This window comes from Bison bison, unplaced genomic scaffold, assembly GCF_000754665.1.
Source record: "Bison bison bison isolate TAMUID 2011002044 unplaced genomic scaffold, Bison_UMD1.0 scf7180017864386, whole genome shotgun sequence".
In the NCBI taxonomy this organism is placed as follows: domain Eukaryota; kingdom Metazoa; phylum Chordata; class Mammalia; order Artiodactyla; family Bovidae; genus Bison; species Bison bison.
The window spans coordinates 466889-474616 of NW_011494958.1; positions in this window are offsets into that span (position 1 = coordinate 466889).

Genomic DNA, 7728 nt, shown 5'->3' on the forward strand with positions numbered 1-7728 from the left:
ATGAAATTTAAGGAATGTAGAAATTTAGAACAAAAACTAAAGGTAAAAATTGTGACCCTATTCTTCATATAAATTACTTTTCTTAACTAAGGCCTCAAAATCAGAACATTTATATTTATGGAATAGAAATTTTGATGGACCAACTAAATGGGGCAAATATCTCCAAATTGACTCTAATTGTCTTGTCCTATTAAACTGGGGCTTTGATACAAAATATCTTTATTCAGGGGAAACTAAATGACTGAATAAAGAAGTTAAACTCAGTAATCTCAAACCATATTTAATTGGATAAATGTATATATTGCATTCTTACTGCTGCTCTAACAAATTAATACACTGTGCCTTAAAAATTAAAGTTCTAAGGATCAGAAGTCAAGATTTACTTCATTGGACTGAACACAAGATCTCTGTGAGAAGTTGGGTCTGTCTGGATGCTCCAGGGAAGAATCCATTGCCTTCCTAGGTCACTTTCTAGGGGCACCTGTATTCTTGTTTCATGGGCCTTCCTCATCTTCAAAACCAGTAGTAGGGTATCTTCAAATCTCTCTCTGACTTCAGTTCTTCCCCTGACCTTCACATCTAGAAGACCATTGCTGCTAAGTCACCTCAGTCGTGTCCGACTCTGTGCGACCCCATAGACAGCAGCCCACCAGGCTCCCCCGTCCCTGGGATTCTCCAGGCAAGAACACTGGAGTGGGTTGCCATTTCCTTCCCCAATGCATGAAAGTGAAAAGTGAAAGGGAAGTTGCTCAGTCGTATCCGACTCCTAGCGACCCCATGGACTGCAGCCTACCAGGCTCCTCCATCCATGGGATTTTCCAGGCAAGAGTACTGGAGTGGGTTGCCATTGCCTTCAGGACTATCTTATACCAACCTGGATAATCCAAGCTAATCTTCTCAATTTAAGGTCAATTATTAGGAAATTTATTTTCTCTATTAGTTTTATTCCCCTTTATGTAAGCTGACATATTCAAAAAGTTTGGAGGATTAGGATGTGGACATTGTTTTGAGGCCCATAGTCTGCCTACTACAACATCTTTTTCAGATATATATATATATGACTTTCCTGAGGGCTCAGATGGTAAAGAATCTGCCTGCAATGGGGAGATATGGGTTTGATTCCTGGGTTGGGAAAATCCCCTGGAGAAGGAAATGGCAACCCACTCGGTATCCTTGCCTGGAGAATTCCACATACCGAGGACCCTGGCAGGCTGCAGTCCATGAGGTCCCAAAGAGTCAGACACGAAGACACGACTGAGTAATGAACACACACGCACACACACACACACGTGTGTGTGGTGTGTTCATGTTCAGTCCCTCAGTCACATATAAATTCAAATTCCTGTACCTGAATTTAACATGGAACCAGTGTTTTGTTACTGAAAGTGTGACCCTCCTATTCAGACCTGCATCATCACACAGCCCAGTAGCTTGTTAGAAATGCAGGGTCTCAGAGCCCACTAAGGACCTATTCAATCAGAATTTGCACTTGAATTAGAATTCCTACTGGCTTGTATGCACAAGGAGGTATGAGAAGTGCTGGTGCAAAGGGTTTTTCTCCAGTTCTATGGCAACCCACTGCAGTATCCTAGCCTGGACAATCCCATGGACAGAGGAGTCCAGCAGGCTACAGTTGATGGGGTCACAAAGAATCAGACAGGATTGAAACCACTGAGCACACACACACACTCCAGTTCTGTTAACATTTAGGGGAGGATAATCATGTTGAATGCTATCTTGCTTACTGTGGGTGTTTGCAGAATTTCTCTTTCAATTACCAAGTAACCAGGAGCAAAACCATCCCTGGTTGGAAATCACAATCCAAAGTTTGAAAACTGGAAGCATCCTGAGAGAACTCAAATCAAGACTCCATCCCAAAACCAGTTCATCAGTTTCCGCAGAACAGTAAATTCCTCTGAGCCCCATTCCTGAAATGAAGAATGGAGTTACAACAGTACTACCTCATAGAAGGAACTTCTCTAAAAACTAAATCAGATCATCCTTATTATGTGCAAAAGTAGGTTAGGGGACATTGAAAAATATATCTCATAACATAAACTTTTTACAATGAGGAGCAAAATGATAGCTCTCAGCTTCAGATATAAGCATGAAATTGTGTGTCCTAACCTTGCGACTCCATGGACTATAGCCCACCAGGCTTCTCTGTCCATGGAATTTCCCAGGCAAGAATACTGGAGTGGGTCACCAGTTCATTTTCCAGGTCATCTTCCTGATTCCAGGGGTTGAATTCCTGTCTCCTGCGTTGCAGGTGATCTCCTGCATTGCAGGCAGATTTTTTACCAACTGAGCCACTAGGGAAATGCTCCAAGTATGATATACCTAATGGTTTTAGTGAGCATCAGGAAGCCAAAGAGTGCACTGACCAACGCTTTTCATTAATGGAATGATGTCGTCCCTCTTATAAACAGAGAATAACAGGTTTCACAGGGTTCCATGGGCTGTGTAGCCATCGCAAGTCAATGCTTTATTGACCCAAGGTATCTATTTGAGACAGTTGCCTCAGTCTAACTAGTTGGAAAAAATTTTAAATTCAGAGATAAAATGAGGTGCTAGGAGTTTAGGCTTCTGGAAAGGAAGAGAGATGATGGAAAAGGATTAATAACTGAATTCACCTGGCTTATAACTGATATCCTGGAAACAGAGAATTATGAGGAAAAAAAAAAAATACTTTCTGTCCAGATGAAGTCCCCTAGGGAATTCAGGTGTTTACAGGTCACTGTAACAAGAGGGAAATGTACCTAATGAGCAGACAGGGAGAACTATAAATAACTACCTCTGTTGCATCCCTGAGCTTGTACAACCTGGGCCTGCACAAGACCTAGTTGTTGCTTTGGAAGTCCTAAATCTGAGTAAAGGACCAATGCTTGACCTCTTCGTGCTACTTTGTGTGGGGACAGAGCTTCAGTCTCCATCATCAGACATCCAGGAAGAGAATCAGACTTCCACACAGAGACCTTCCCTTCAGAATTTCCATGTAGGTGAATTCAAGAGTCCGGAAGACACTGCAGAAGAAGGTTAGAGACAATGAATCCAAGAATGTTTACCTGAGTCCACCAGAGAACCAACTCAGCCTAGATCAGAGAACAGAGAACACTGTGGTTAATTGCTTGCATGACTAAATGTGTCAATGTACTTTTATAATGCTAAAAAGAGAACTGAACATTGAACTCAGTAAAGCAACGTTCAGTGATATCAAGTAAATGATAAAAATGGAAGCCCAATTAAGAGAGGGATGAGAGGCATAAGGGGCTTCCCAGGTGGCGCAGTGGTAAAGAATCTACCTGCCAATGCAGGAGCCACAGGAGATGCAAGTTCGATTCCTGGATCAGGAAGATCCCCTGGAGGAGGGTATGGAAACCCGCTCCAGTATTCTTGCCTGGGAAATCCCATGAACTGGCCAGTTACAGTCCATGGGGTCGCAAAGAGTTGGACACGGCTGAGCAACTGAACACACACGAGGCATAAAGTGCTTCCAGTAAAAATAGAACGTATGTCCAAGTATCTTATTAATAGTTTGAGTAGAGAATTAGTATATTAGTGACATAAGGATATAAAATATAATTAGGTCATTTCTTTCTAATTTTTTTGACGGAGCATATTTGACCATGCTTCAGTATTCATTAGAAAGACACACTGGGCTTCCCTGGGAGCTCAGTGGTGAAGAATCCACCTGCCAGCGCAGGAGACACGGGTTTGGTCCCTGGTCAGGAAGATCCCACATGCCTTGGAGAAACTAAGCCTGCGCACCACAACTACTGAGCCTGTGCTCTAGAGCCCGGGAACCACAACTACACAGGTCCTCACACCCTAGAGCCCATGTTCTGCAATAAGAGAAGCCACTGTAATTAGAAGCTCATGCACCACAGCTAGAGAAAAACCACATAGCAACAAAGACTTAGCACCGCCAAAAATAAATAAGCAGATGTGCACACCAAAGAATGCTTGTGAATATATCCTCGCAACAGTATTTGCCAGATATATACACTTCACAGTATCTTCTGTGAAAAAAAATTCAAATGTAAAGAGGGTGTGCTGACGAGCTTGTTGTTTTGTTTAGTCGCTACCTTATGTCCAACTCTTTGTGCCTTGTGGACCGTAGCCTACAGGCTTCTCTGTCCATGGGATTTCCCGGATAAGAATACTAGAATGGGTTGCCATTTCCTCCTCCAGGGGATCTTCCAGACCAGGGACTGAACCTGTGTCTCCTGCATTGGGAGGCGGCTTCTTTACCTCTGGCTGCCAGGGAAGTGCTAATAAGCTTACCTTGTGATCGTTTCATTATCTCTGAGGGTGAATATGTGTGTGGATTTGTCAGCCATTCACTTTCTCTATCTTAAATGATGTGTGTGAGCCGTTTGCTTTTCTATAATAGGATCAGAATAGGATTCCTATCTTTGAGTGCAATCTTTCAAACAAAGAACTGGAGATGTTTATTAGTCATTAAGATGTTTCATTGTTAAATCATGTCCGACTGTCTGCGACCCCTTGGGCTGTAGCCCACCAGGCTGTTCTGTCCATGGGATTTCCCAAGCAAGAATACTTCAGTGAGTTGCCATTTCCTCCTCCAGGGGATCTTCCCATACCAGAGATTGAACCCACGTTTCCTGTATTGGCAGGTGGATTCTTTACGACTGTACCACCAGTGCAGTCACTGTTCCTACCTTTTATCCCACTTGCCTTCTTTTTTTTTCAATTTTCCTTTTTACTCAATAATTCCTCACTAACCTGCCTCAAATCACAAGTATAATAATGAATTCATTATTTTTATGGCTGTACAACAGGTCATGGTGTGCCTATACTACTAACACTTTAATGGTCTTTCATATCCTTTGAGCTTCCCTGGTAGCTCAGCTGCTCAAGAATCTGCCTGCAATACAGGAGACCCTGGTTCAATTCCTGAGTCAGGAAGATCCACTGGAGAAGGGACAGGCTACCCACTCCAGTATTCTGGCCTGGAGAATTCCTTGGACAGTATAGTCCATGGGGTTGCAAAGAGTCAGACACGACTGAGTGACTTTCACTTTCACTTTAATATCCTTTATCATTTAGTTGCTATTATACCAAAGCTACACAATATGTTAAGATAGTGAAATTCAAACTCTGACTCTAACTGTGGATGGTTTCATACCTCAGGGATTTTTGTCTGTCACACATGGAAGGCTCTATAGAGTCAGGGATGCTCTAAATATCTTATAATGCACAGATGCCACACAAACAGTGATCTGGCTCAGAATGTCAATGGTGCCAACACTGCTACTGCTGCTGCTGCTAAATCACTTCAGTCGTGTCCAACTCTGTGCAACTCCATAGACAGTAGACCACCAAGCTCCCCCGTCCCTGGGATTCTCCAGGCAAGAACATGGGAGTGGGTTGCCATTTCCTTCTCCAATGCATGAAAGTGAAAAGTGAAAGTGAAGTCGCTCAGTCATGTCTGACTCTTCACGACCCCATGGATGGCAGCCTACCAGGTTCCTCAGTCCATAGGATTTTCCAGGCTAGAGTACTAGAGTGGGGTGCCATCACCTTCTCTGGTGCCAACACTGGAGAACCCTTAATTAAAGAATATCTGTATTTTGTTTTTTTAATATAAATTTATTTATTTTAATTGGAGGCTAATTACTTTACAATATTGTATTGGTTTTGCCATACATCAACATGAATCTGCCACGGGTGTACACATGTTCCCCATCCTGAACCCCCCTTCCTCTCCATACCATCCCTCTGGGTCATCCCAATGCACCAGCCCCGATCATCCTGTATCATGCAGAATATCTGTATTTTGAATGTTTATATCTGTCTTCAGGTTTTCCCTAAAACATTATAACACTTCACATTTCTGCCAGAAAAAACTCAGAGTCTCCTTTGCTACTAGTCCAGAAGTTCTCAGCTCAGATTTGATCAGTCTTCAAGATTTTTCCCAGGACCATGGTAGGAAAGAGATTTCTTGTTGCTTTCTTAAACTACATACTGAGCTAGAGCAAAGATTTATATATCTGGTCACCTTTTTGATTTGCCTATTATTATTATGTGTGGGCTTCTGTGGTGGCTCAGTGGTAAGTTAGAATTTGCCTGCCAGTGCAGGAGACGTGGGTCCGTCCCTGGGTCAGGAAGATAAATTCCCTGAAGAAGGAAGTGGCAACCCACTCCAGTATGCTTGCCTGAAAAATCCCATGGATAGAGGAGCTTGGCAGGCTACAGTCCATGGGGTCACAAAAGAATTGGACATGACTTAGTGACTAAACAACAAAAACAATAATTATTATTATTATGTCACATATTAGAACTGAACAGCAACACATATTATATGCCCATTTTTCTACATATATAAGCCTTTCAAATAATTCTTTAAAAAGATTGTTTTTCAGTTGATTTGTAAGGCATATATTTGGCCTTAAATTTTTTTTAATTTTATTTAGTTATATAGGTCTATTGTCTTGTTTCTGAGTCTTTTGCATTATTTAAGGTGATTCTCCCCCCCAATTCATATTTATATTTCCATGTCAAAGGGTTCATCTAAAACGTGCTGGCTATTCTTACACTAAGGATGTAATGTCTCTAATATTTGTAAAATGTTTGAGGTAGGCGAGAAACCATTTTTTACAAGATAGATATTTATGCCAGCTTTAGGAACATTTCAGTCTTTCCAAATAAATTGAAATGCAACCTTGACATATATTAAATGTCCATATATAAGGAGACCTAAGTCCTGATTTATTTAACAAATAGTAACTGAGCATATGCTACATGCCAGATTACTCTAGGAACATTATATATCATATTATTTTGCATTTTGATCATTGCCAATTTTATTAATACATATTGATTGCTAATTGCTAAGTCACTTCAGTCATGTCCGACTCTGTGTGACCCCATAGATGGCAGCCCACCAGGCTTCCCCGTCCCTGGGATTCTCCAGGCAAGAACACTGGAGTGGGTTGCTATTTTCTTCTCCAATGCATGAAAGTGAAAAGTGGAAGTGAAGTCGCTCAGTCATGTCCGACCCTCAACAACCCCATGGACTGCAGCCTTCTAGGCTCCTTCATCCATGGGATTCTCCAGGCAAGAGCACTGGAGTGGGGTGCCATTGCCTTCTTCGATACATATTGATAACATAACTTTTTTCTATTATATTTCTTCTTCAGTTAGTTTTCAGTGCTCCATTCAATTCTGTTTACCACAGTCTTGAAACCATGCTATTTAACTTGGTTTCATTCTCTTTGTTATTCTTTTTATTTCCTAACTTTTCATTTATCGAAATTCATTTTTATACAAGGGCATATACATTTACATACTCAGTTAAAATACAAAGATAAACAAAACAGCTGAAGTCCCTCCATGTATGGACCAAGCATTATAATTGGGAAGACAGAGTGCAATGAAGGAAATAAGTGTATAATACAATATCCCTAGATGACTAACATGAAGAGTGTTGGTGACAGGTTGAAACTGTCATGGTGTATCCAGGTTTTATGTGTATGGACTTTTGATCTTTTGGGCAAAGATCAGAACCAGGGCTAGAGTGCACCCTTAGGACTCATCAAAAAAAAAGATTAAAATCCAAGAATAACAACAACAAGAAACAAGATGTCACATATAAAAGGGGAGAAAGAGGTTTGCTCCTCTGCTTTCGTATAAAAACACTTAGTCAAATGAAAATGAAATAAGGACAGGAAAAACAAGTTTTTCTGCCTGATATTAAAAATGGCC